A 13,154-nucleotide genomic window follows, 5' to 3' on the forward strand; every position below is an offset into this window, starting at 1 on the left:
AAGAAGAAAGTTCACCATAAAAGAAATATAAATAATGTTCCTTAAACATATTAATGTACAACCCTATTTGTAATAAGAGGAATAAAACTAAGGTTCTGAAGTCTCATCATTTAACAATTTTTCATTTAGCCACTACATTTGTAATAATGGTACATTTGGCTAGAATGTACAGAAACTGTAGAATGTACAGAAACACTGTCTCATGTTTTTGACAGGAATGTAATTTGGTACAGCCTTCATGGAGCGTAATTTATCATTTCCTTTTATCACGTAAGATGCTTTTGCCTTTGGACCATGTATGTGCTTGATTCCATATTACTGTTATCTTTAGCTGGTCCATGGTGTTCAGTCATGCAAATGATGCTTAGTTCCCGTGTTTGGTTCCAGATATTTGCTACTATGAGACATGCTGTGATGCCGTCTTTTACAGCTCCCATCACTTGTCCCATTATTATTTACTCTTTCAAAAAAACATGTAATACTTTGATCATATCCCCCCATTATTCTCTTACCCCCTCTCCACAAACCCTTTCTTCTTTCCAATGTTCCCCTTCTACATTCACGTCCTTCTGTGACTTGCAGCATTTAATTACAGCTGTTTAATGAGTGTGTATGTATGTGGTAATATTTGCACAAGGAAAACTTACCAGAGGGTACACCATTGAGGGCTATGACTCCCCATGCCTAGAAACACAGACTACAACTCATTAGGAAGGGTCAGGGCCTCATGAGCTCCTCTCCATCTGTAATGGAATGGTTGATGGGTCCACTCCTGTGCAAGCAACCAATGTTGCTGGGAGGATACAGATTCATGAGCTGAGTCATGTCTAGAAGTCAGTGTTTTATAGCATCCCTTTCCATCCTCTGGCTTTGACATTCTTTCTGTCCCTGTTCTGTGGTGTTCTCTGAACCGTGGAGGGAGTTTGTTGATGCTCACTTTAGGGCTGAGTACTTCTCAGTCACTTATTGTCTCCACTGTGACCAGTTATGAGTCTCTGTATCACTACCACCCACTGAAGATGAAAGCTTGACTCATAAAAGCAACACTAACCTATGGGTATAAACATAAATATGTAGAAATAAGTTAGACAACATGTCAAATTAACAAACCAATCACAGTACATTCTTCCACTAAGATCTATGACCTCCCCAGCCATGTTTTTTTTTTTTTAAACTATGTTTACAGTATCAGGCATGAATTCTCTCCTGTGCAAGTTTCAAATCCAATCAGAAAGTGATTGGTTACCCCCACAATAGTCATGCTACTTACACCATGTACATCCTGCCTGACAGTTCAATATTACAGCTCTCAGGTTCATAGTCGGCTAAGGCAGCTGATGACTTTTTTTTTCTAGCAGCCTGCATGGCACCTTCTGGTGCGATGAAACTTAGCCAGTAGTGAAGCTGCTTCTAGTTTAGTTCCAGCTTGATTTCTATGTCCTGAAACCAGACTGTATGGTGTCTTTCATAATAAGATTTTATAATTTAGTCTTGTGGGAAACACAGAGCAATGACAATAGCCTATATTATTTTGGGTTCCTCTGGAGGTTCCCTGACCAATAACTCATGATGAGATATCCTATATCTGGTACTAGGATTTTAATTTAATGAGCCATGAATTCTTGGGTATCTCCCTTCAAAGAATTTTATAAAATTATAGTTTTTCAATTAGCTTACAAAATATGTTTCTATATGGCTTTTCATATACCTTAGTTGGTTGGCCTCCTGTTTTTGAAGACATTCTCATACATGAATCTGTTTGTCATTTGTAGTGGATCTTAATGATCTTGGACAAAGAAACCTGAAACTGATGGCCCATCATGGACTTCCCAATTTGACTTAGTTTTCTTGGCCATTCTTACGTTTCTTTTCACAAGTTAACACTTTCATTATGCTTTTTAAAAACTCTTGCCTCCATCATTTCACAGTCCCATCTACTGTTTTCATCTATGTAACCCTGACCTTCAGTGGAAAAAGCAGCTATTTTGGACTTGGTTAGAATTTTTCATTTCCAGTGGATTTCCACTTGTTGTGTTTGTTTTGTTCTTAGTGGAGACAGCAGAGGTCTGCTCAGAGCAGCTTAGCATAGCCATCTGTGTGTACGGAAAAGCAGAGACAATTAAAACCTGTTGACAACTTGGGGCAAAGCTGTGGGCCTCATGTTCTGTAATTTATGTGAAAAGCTGAAGAACAATCAGTTCAAGCTGGTTCTTCAAAGAGGCACAGCCTGGAACAAGAGTCTGGCAGCTCAGCAGCTTTGCACCCTAGCAAAGGGGTATCTCAATCCAAAGACTTCAGAGGCACGCTCTGGGATCCCAGAAAACAAACACAGAAGGTGTCAGGAAGGGAGGATGGAAGCCGCTGCTGTCTTCCACCGCTTCCCTGGTTCAAGTGTGAGCAGGCGCCTATCCCGCGGTGTAGTGTGTTTTTCTGTCAGGCACTGGAAGAAGCCATTCTGACAACTGCTGTGTGACATGTGAGCACAGAAGCACCAGCTGGCTCAGGTGCTGGGGACAGTGACTGGTGGGAAGACTTTGCTCTCTGCTTCTCACACTGGGCTTTAGTCTTAACTCCCTCGTCTCTCAGCGGGGCTACCTTAGGCAACTCTCTTTCCTTAGTTTTAAAGCAGAGAAAGTGATGTCTGCCTTGCAGGGGTGTTGTGATGACTGTAGGAAGCGGAGGAAGACACTCCCATCCTTCCTATCTCATCTCCTTGTTACTTTCCACTTCCTGTTGTGTGGTTTCTACAGCCATCGTTCCTCTGACATTGCTATGGCCGAGCCACACAGTTGGGTACAAAGGACTGTGTCTCAGTCAGGATAAGCTATCTTTAGCACAGTGCTCTAGTGCTGGCTCAGCTACTTGGATTCCAAGAACCACAGTTTTGCTTCCTTCTACTTCTTACCAGGCTCTTGTGTCTTCTCTTCCATGCCCCTCTTCTAAAACTGCTGAACTGAGTTTCTGTCCTGAGTCCTTTTCTTCTTCCATGTACCCTGGCCATGTGGTTTCATTCATGTTTACAATGTCAGTTATCATTTATGTATTGGAGTATTCACTACATGATTTAAGTTTAAACATCATGTGACTGAGTCTCTAGATGGTGAAACTTGGACACTGAACACCTTTGTAAGAGCTTGAGAGGTCATATCTATCATGTTCTTCATGTCTTTATCCTGGCCTCTGATTTCACTCTCTTGGTTGACTGTGGAGTCCTGGGTGGGTAGGGGAGGAGATACCCAGTTTGGCATGGCCTACATTGGTTTCTGCCAGCTTTTGGTGAATCTTATCTGCTAAAGAGGCTCTGTTTGGCAAGTTGTATGTTAAGTTACAGACAGGGGCCAAACTCCTGTCTCTGCAGCTACCCCTTGTGATTGGATATAGCATAGTGTTGTCTAAGGACAGTTGCTCTGTAATAGTGGGTTTCCCATTTCCTTGGGATCTTGTCTAGGAAAGTGGCTCTCATCCAAATTAGGAATCCTTTCATTGGCTCTCCTAGGTAATTCCTTAGGACTTCTGTGTCGAAGAAGTAGAAAAGATCTGGTTAAAAGTATCTGGTGACATAGGTTGTAGTGGCCCAGAGATGCGGGACACCAATGCATCCAAACACCAACTCACACAGCTGCACAGAACCTTTGCGTCTTCCTGGAGAGGAAGTGAGGCTCATCAGGAACATGACCACTGAAAAACAGGGCTACATGAGGAGAAGTTCAGTCCATGTGAGGGAAATCTCCGCTGATCCACTGTGTACCAGCAGCTGCCACCACAAGGCTGATGTGAGCCCTCTGTTAACAGGTCGCTCAGAGAAGGCAGGCCTATGTGCTAAGGCTGTACAAAGAGCATGGCCTTTCTCTCCTCATCCTTAATGTTAAAGGGTTTCCTACACATGGCATGCTGCAGGCTGTTCTCAGAAGAGCTGCATTAGGATAGGGTTCAAGTTAATTGTCACCTAGGTAAAATTCATTTTTTGTCACTCACCAAGAAAGTCCAGCTCCCCACTTCCCGGGCTTATGATATTGTAATTCCTAGATGCCTCCTGATTAGATGGGGCCATGTGACTGGTCCTGACAAATGACAGATGTGGCACACCAATTCTCAATTCTTAATAGATGCCATTGATGGCTCTGCTTCTCTAGAGCTTCTCTAGAGCTCCATTCCCTGCCCCTTCAGTAGGTAGCATCAAGGTTACAAATCAAGGCCATAACAGTCACTTGAACTATAGTGTGAACCTTTCAATGACCCATAACAGAAATGTAGTAGGAGTGAGAAATGAATCCATTGTTGTCACAGCCACTGGTATTGTCTGAGCCACTTTTTATCACCCCAGAACAATTTATCCTAACTGATACACTCTTTCCCATTCAAACAGTCTCTCTTGAACGGCTTAAGCAGCTTCTAAAGAATAGTTAAAATTCAAATGAGTTTGTGTACTATTCTAATAAGAAAACTAGAAGTACATTTTCCAACCAAGAGGAGAACAAACTCATCACTAAACAACGAAGTTCTACTTTAGGAAAAATTTTTTTCTAGGACCATGAAGCTTGTGATGATCATTCTCAAAAACAAAAGAAACCTCTCTGGTGGGAAACCCTACTAAGGCATCTCTACCCTATCTCCAGGCACTCTTAAGCTTCAGACACATCTTCAACTCCATCTTCACTTGGATGTCCTATGTCATCTCAACCTCAACATGTACAAAGCCAAGCTCACAGCTGTCAATCCCAGCGTGCCCCTCTTCCTGGGCTTTCTGTCTCAGTGGCTGTGTCCATGTTCCATCTAGTGGAATTACCCCTGAACTCTATCCTCATTATCTCCAATGCCTTTGAGTCCTTTGCTCAGCATGACATTTCCTACTTCCTTGTGTCCTATACAGACCACCATAATTTCTTTTCTAGACAAACACAAAGATTGGATAGGCCTAAGTCTTGTCCCCAGTTATTCATGTTTTCTTTGCAGCCAGAGTAATATTTCCACACATAGAGCTGATCAACCTTCCCCTTAGTGAAAGCACTTGTTTAGTTCCTAGACTTTCAGTTCTGTCCAAATCCTGATTTGGTGCTTTCTGCCATTTCTAGTTATTCTTTCACACATGTCTCACATCCAATGACACTGACAGAAATAAGAATTGGAAACTTAAAAACCAAGTTTCTTGGCCTCGATCCCTCCTCCCTGTCTAATATTTTTTTAAGGATCAGGTCTTGCTGTGCACCTAGACTGATCTTGAATTCTCAAGCCTACTGTTTTAGCCTCCCCAGTGCTAGGATTATAAGTGTGTGCTAACATTTTAGGCTGTTCAACTAAGTCTTACTACTTCCTTGTTCTTAATTCAGGCTCATTATCTTCTGGGAAGCCTTCCTTGACCATCTAGGAAGGAACAGGTGGCCTCAATGGGCTCCTTTCACACCATATTCCAGTGCTTTTCACTGAATTACTCTGCCATCATTGCCCATCACTACTTGTTGCCCATCACTGAAATATTATGTGGCAAGAGTTTTCATAGACAGTTGGCCCCCACAACCTGGATTCTGCATCTGTGAATTCAAACAAACAAGAGCCAACATTGTTTTATTTTTAGTTAATCTATACAGAATATATACAATTTTCTTATTATTCTCTAGCCAATATAGTATAGCTACATACATACTATACATTGTCTCAGGGATTATCATGAACCTAAAGGTGGTTTATGCTGCATGCATAGGCAGACACACATAGGTTTTATGCAAGCACTATGTCATTGTTTAGAAGAGACTAGAGCATCTGCAAATTTTGATATCTTCAGCGGGTCCTGGAACCCCCATAGATATTAAAGGATTTCTATTCAATTTATTTAATTGTAACAACAGTTCCTTAAGATCAATGTATTCCAAGTTATGAAAAAGGACATTGAATAATGGAGAAATAAGTTGTGTGGTAAAGTCAATAACTATTTTGTGGTGATTAAGACTTAAAGCCATGTATTTGAATGCCAGACTCTTCTGCCTGAACACTCTGCTGCCCTACCCATGGCATCATGCATACAGAGGGGCATGTGGGCCAGTTCTTCATCCACAGTGCTCAGTGTGCATGATACGTAACAGGGACTCAGGAAATGGGGCTGAATTAATGGATAAATGAGAGAATGAATGAAAAGCTGCCTGGCAAGTGATAGGCACAGTGACTACTTTTTAAGTTTCATTGACTATATGAGCAGTGAAGCAGAAAAAGGGGAGCAAACCAAATAGTAGCAGGTTATTCTCTGTTTAGGACAGTAAAACATACCAGAGGCCAATTCAGGAAGGATGCATTGAAAGATGAAGGCGCAGACAGTTTCCTAGACTTGCTGAGCTCAGGGACATGCCCTCGGTGGATCAGGTTTTTGTTCTGTTTGATAATGTATCATGTCACAAAAGAGCCTTCTTGTCAAAGTGGTCCTAGGATGTATCCTGGGGTCTTGTGCATGCTAGGTAAGTGTTCTGCCTCTGAGCTACATCCCCAGACCATATGTTTTAGGTGTTGTATTAATTTATATGAACTCCTCCATTGTTCTGGTTCCCCTTTTTCAGCTGCATTCTTCTTGTTTTATGAATCCAATATCTAGACCTCTTTAAATATATTCATTAACTATTTTTAAAATATCTCTTCTAGTTCTGGCAATAGTCTGTTCCCTTGAGATTTGGTCCTGTTCATTTCCTGCTGGTAGTTGTCCCCAACTGCCTGATGACCTGGTTTGTGCATCTACATTGATGAATGGAGGCTGTTTCATAATCATAGCTGCCTTGTGTAGGTTTATTTTATATTAGGGCGGACAGTGTATTTCTTAAAAGGTGCCTCCCATGAACGGGAAGCCAGATCAAGAAATCCTCGCAGATGCTCAGAGCTGATGAAGTGACAGATTTACTTTGGAAACTTCACCAGGGAATTAGCCTTAGACAATGCATTCTGCCTCATCCCCACCAGGAGCCAGATCAGGGAATGCTTTGCTCTGAGACCAATACCCAACCACACTGAAACATTCATCCCTCTTAGACAGTTAGGGCATTTGTTTTAGACAGGAGTCTACATGCTTCTTGCGCTCTCTTAGGAGACACAGTCCTGTTCCCTCTGCTCTGTATGGGAGGGCACCAACACTGCACCAACACTTTCTGGTTGCCATTCTGCAAAGTGAACGGCTGCCACATACCTGGAGTTGCCTCAGAGTATAGCTCCAGCTTTCTCGGCTGCATCCCACCCATTAATATGTCCGCTAACATGCCTCCATCTGATTCTATCCTTCAAGAATGTGTCAAAGTCTTCCACATACAAGAGACTTCCCCTTTCAACTTGATCATCATCACATATTCATTTCTATTGCACTCCAACATTGTTCCTTGCTGAAGGAGTCACTGGCAGAGGATGGCAGGCTCCTGTGCCCAGGCTTCCATCTTGACCAGCATTTCCCACTTCCTAGGTGCTGTTTTCAGAATAGAACACTTGAAAGCCTGTTCATCTCTTATCTATATTCCACAATATGCCTGGAAATAAAAATGAGTTCCTGGTAAGAAAAGCATAGTTAGGAAGCATGATTGAATTCTCCTTCTCTTTCTCCTCCTCCTTCTCCTTCTCTTGTACTTCTTTAAGACAATATCTCACCATGTAAACCTGGCTGGCCTGGGACTTTCTGTGTAGAACATGCTGGCCTTGAACTCAGACCTGCTTGCTTCTGCCTCTTGAGTACTGGGATTAAAGGTGTACACCATTCCTGGTTCTTAGTGGTTATTTTGTTTGCTTGTGCTTTGTTATTGATGGTAATGTTTTAGCTTTTCATTTTCTAATGACATAAGAGGAGGGGAAGAAGAAAGAAGGAGGAAGAAGAGAAGGAGAAGGGGCTGAGGATGTAAGACAGATGGTAGAGTGCACGCCACACACACACACACACACACACACACTCATCCTTGGGTTCGATACCAGTTCCACAAAAATGAAAGAAAAGGGAAGAAGGGGAGCGAGAATGGAAGGAAGTAAAGAAGAAAAGACATAAATGAAAGTGAACAACTGAAAAGCATTTAGACAACACCAAGCAGCACAGATCCTATCCTCAATGTTGTGCTGAGCAGTCGAAAGCAGCCTCCATTACTAACCCCACTAAAGATCTAAGCCTTGTGGCTGCCCTGCCATGCACCATAGATATTAAATGGACGACTTCCAAGAGAAACTGAGTTCTTCTTCCATGGGCATCATATTCTTGCCAACAGGATTCCCAGCACACAGGGACATATATAAACTCCTTGCTCCAGTGTTCTGTAAGAGAACTCAGACAAAGCATGCCAACACAGGCTCCTGAGAGTGTACCAAGGACCTACTTGCTTAAGACGAAAGAACATAGCTGTTATTCTGAGCCTAAAACTCTATTTTCATCAGGATAACAGAAAATTTGTTTCAGGTTTGGGATAGTTACAGAGGGCAGACTATAAAAGGAGAACAAGAAGTTTATTGGCATAAGAAATGCCCACCAGACAGGAGAACATTACTTGAAGAAATGCCTTAGGAGGCTGGTTTCTATATAGGGGATCTTTGAGAAAAGACAAGCTAAACAGAGGCAATTTCAGGCCTTCAGAGATGGGAAACCAGCTAAGAGAGGGACAAATGAGTGGAGAAAGTAGATTCCTCTGGTACCATAGCTGAGATGATGGAGCTGTCTCCAGCAGTGAGATTTTTCATCCCCTATCTAAGCTGAAGAGAGGCAGGGATCAACAGAAGCATTCCTCAGCTTGATGTGTTCCAATTGCCTTTGCAGCAAAGCTGCTTCTGTAAATGAGGCATGGTTAAGATGACTCTTCTAGCTTCCTCCAGGTGCCAATGTGGTTTTTCTCCTTCTCTAGGTTCTTACAGAGCCATAGCACCCAAATTGTGGAAAGAAACCATCTTTCCCACAATAGGAAAGCTGACACCTTCATTGTCCTCACACTCTAGTAGAACTTGGCTAGAGAGGATTTTTAGACCTTCTGGTCCTGCCTTTCTCGGACGACAATAACATGAGGGTTTCTCCTTCTTGAGAGACCTGTTACTTCTTCTCTCTCTCTGAACCACCCTCTCTCTTTTTTGAGTTCTAGGGGAAGTTCTTTAACTGGTGGAGACTTTAGGAGATATAAAATTAGCCCAATAGATCATTTCTATTTTCTGACCTTTCTTAACACAATGAATCCAGAAGAGATGGTTTGCTTGTATGGGTTGGAGCAGTGAGTGGGAGTGGGAGACAGCAGGCAGGAAAAGGAAGAGGGAACATGTCAGACAGAAAAATACCCATTGATGTTTCCAGAATGCTACCACGCCACAGTTAAACCATGAAGCCATATTCAGGGAGCTGTGGGGAGTGGCAGGCGGTACAAACTGACCTCTAGACAAGAAAGCATTTGGAAGCATTAAAGGAGGAGCAGGGAAGATGTTTTATAGAGTCGAGTGACAATGGGGTTTCACATACGACCTCTTGAAGAATTTGGGTACAGAATGAAAGTTGAGGTAGATAGATATACCTTTTAATAGACTATCAACAAAGGTCCAAAGCCTTTGGCTGGTGATCCTGGAGGCTGTATTAAGGTCTAGAAGGGTCAACTCAAGTGGAACATTCTCTGCTCATCAGAGAGTACAGATAGAACCAACATACTCAACAATCTTCATGGGTATAGAAGCCTCAGTACCAAGCCATTCACACATTAACACAGGGAAGCCTCCAAAGACTGCCAGCTGACTTCACAGTCTTCAAAGGAACTAGATATTTAATCAGGAGACCAGTGTGTTCCTGTTAGAGTCTAGCTATGATATATAATCACTTAAAAGCTCTAAGGACGGCTGGCAAAATGGCTCAGTGGGTAAAAGCACTTCCCATGCAAGACTGATCACCTGAGTTCAATCCCCGGAACTCATGATGTAGTAGCACACAATCCTAGCTCTTCTATGGTAAGATGGAAGGAGATGTAGGAGAATTACCTGGAATCTTGCAGGCCACCTAGCCTCTATGATAAAGTACAACAGACAAAAATAAGAAAGACTCTGCCACAATAAGGTAGGAGAGGATGGCTCCCCCACATTATCTTCTGACCTTCATCAGTGTGCCATAGCAGGTGCACATCCAAAACCCCCATTCCATATATACACGCACAAAATAATAAATAAAAATTAAGATTTGTAAATACTATTGGGATTTCCTTAAGTAAGATCATATTTATTTTGCTCAAGAAGGAAGTATGAATAGTATTATGAACACAAGCCATCACTGGGGTCTGTGGTTACTCACTCCCTTCTCTAGCTACTGATGAGAAATAGAACACTAGGCCCTGATGTGTCCTCCAAGGACTGGAAAGTCACTTAATGGCCTTTCTTTTTCTTTTTCTGCCACACTGCATTTCTCTGCTTCATGTGACTCAATGTGGTCACCACCCATAAGTCCCATGGCTTCATTGTGGCTTCTGATAGAAACTGAATCTGTCAATGTGCCAGAGTAGGTTTCTTCTGAGAGAGAATCAGAGTGACTAACATTGAGTTGTGTCCACCACTGTCCATAGTGTGAGACTCTTGGGGAGATGAATTTATCAATGGAGCCAGAGTGGCCCATTCATGTCCATTAGCCAAAACTGGAGATATAGGTAGGTGATTTTATAAAGGATGAAGGCTGCCAGGCAATATGACTATCCTCCTTAGTGCTCTATTCACCCCCAGCTAGTCTTTGATGTTGTTAATGTAGATACTAAAAGAAAATTGAATTTATCCTAGAGCTAGAACTTTTCAATATGTTCTACTTCTGACTCCGAATGTAATATTGTACCTACACAGTGGGATGAATAGAAGGCTATTTTTAAATGTTCTTTTAGGAATTTCTGTGGTTTTCAATAACTAAGGAATCCTGTGACAACAAAATGTTTATTTCATATTGTTAAAGGGTGGGTAGTCACACACTTGCCAAGTCCAAAATAAAATCAAGGGCTGTTATTCTTCCTGGGTGTACCTGATTTCTACTTTAACTTCTCCCAAAGGCAACAACCGCTGAGCATTGTTATCATATATTAGAGAAAGGTAACCCAGAGCTGACCAACAGGAATGCATTTTCTTTAAGTCTCATAGTTACTGACTTTGCCCTGCTAGAACAAATGATGGAGATAATCAACTTAGGAAGAGAAACACATTATTTTGGCTCTTAGCTTTGGAGATTTCGATCCATTGTCAACTGGCCCTGTTGCTGTAGGCCTGTGGCAAGGTGGTGGCACATGATTGTGCCAGGACAAAACTGCTGGGCTAGCTATGAGCCAGGGAAGAAGGGAACTAGCTGGGGTCCCCAGTCCCCTTCTTCACTTACTTCAATAACTTAAAGGCGGTCTATTGGGCCATACCCCTTAAAGGCTTCACCATTTCCCAATTAGCACCATGCTGTGACTAAGCTTTTAGCACACAGGCCTTGGGGGACCATTCAGGATCCAAAGTATTAACACTCTTGTATCCCAAGCCATGCCAGTAACCACAAGCTGCCATTTTCTCTGTGCTATTTTAACTGCTTTTGCTTTTGCATTTCAGTACAAGAGCTGTGCTAGCCAGAAAATGCCAGATGGCAGTGAGGAATCAGATTCCAGAGCAATGTCACCTGTAAAAGGGAGCCAGTAGCTAACTGACAAAGACATCTTTGCTGTTTTTATAGATGTCAAGATATCCCACTTCTACAGCTAGGACAGTCCTTGTAGAATTGGCTGTGTTCTCTGGCTGTCTTTACAACTGATTCCAGGCACGTTCTTGCCTCAGAAATCCTATCTTAGCCCTGGCTCTGCAGGCTGTTTTCCTTTTAATGTTTCCTCTTTTCTCCTTTTGCATTTAGAAATAACCTCCTTTCTCTCTCAGAGCTTATTTGCACAAGACCTTCGAAAACTCATTTGTTATCAGGAATATCTTTTTTAAAAGTACTTCTACTTATCTTCCCAGCTGCCTAGTATCTTCATCTCCCTGTTGAGGTCTGCACAGAAGTTTACCTTCATAGATGCTGAATTGATATTTGTTGACTGAGAGGTTGCTATTCGGAGGTTTACTTTATCCCCTTCAGAAAGCTCTGAAGAGCAGAACTCTACAGAGCATTGTATCATCAGGAAGGAATGAGTCTTAGCCCAAATCATAAGACATCTTGGGGTAGCTTTCCCTCAGAAAATTGTTTTCATTATGTAGTCATTGAGCTAAGTCTCAGATCTCATTCCAGGGTTAGCTTGTGACTGTGGCCCAAGTCTGGTGATTTCCACTTATCTATCTGTGGATGGATTTATTGAGTAAAATGTTTTGACTATAGAATACTCAATTTCTACACTCACTTTCTGGGTCAGATCGTTGTAGAAGTTTAGCAAACAACAGAGATGATTCTGACAGTAGCTACAGCTGTGGTGCCAGCATCACCTGGGGACTCCCCGACACAGTAAATGCCAGGGCTCTCAAGTGCCAATCAAACTCCAGGGCTAGATGGCTCTGAAGATTTTTGTATCCCCATGTTTGGGAAACACACTAACATATGAATATTACTATTCTAGGGACTTTGCATAGTTGTAATACTCTGCTATTTCTAGACAATGTCTTTAAGTTAAACTTGGCTGGATGGTTTAAAAGTGTGTTGGCAATTTGTCACATGTTCATTTGGCAAAGTAGGTGATTCCTGTGTGCTAGGTTGTTTGCTAGGTTCTGGAAATAATGAGAAAAATAAGACAAATTTTCTATCTTAGGGAGACCTTAGACACAAAGGCATATGGATATGCAAACACGTGATTGTGCTAAGGCACTCTGTGTGTAGAAGATGCAGCCCAAATGGCTTTATGCTAAGTAAGTTTCAGGAAGGAAACTTGAGCCCACTGGATTTTCAGTCCCCTCTCCATGGGGAGATAGATGTGTGGGTTATTGTAACCTGGAATTCCATTCTGCCAAGAAAACACTCACCAGACTAGAAGTGTGACCATGGTGGCATGCAAAGTACAGACAAAGCAAGATCCTCAAAGACAGAGGTCATATGAAAACAGAGGCTCTAATATAAAGTCTGTTCATGGCGCTATATTCTTATAGTGTCCCTTTATAGAGCACCCAGAAAGAAGGGTCAGGGGAACAAGACTGAAATCTTTATGGCTTACAGTATTTTTTTTCTGAGTAAAATGTAAAGTTCTTTCTCCATCAGGGAAATTGTGGCA

This window comes from Peromyscus eremicus, chromosome 5 (assembly GCF_949786415.1).
Source record: "Peromyscus eremicus chromosome 5, PerEre_H2_v1, whole genome shotgun sequence".
NCBI lineage: Eukaryota > Metazoa > Chordata > Mammalia > Rodentia > Cricetidae > Peromyscus > Peromyscus eremicus.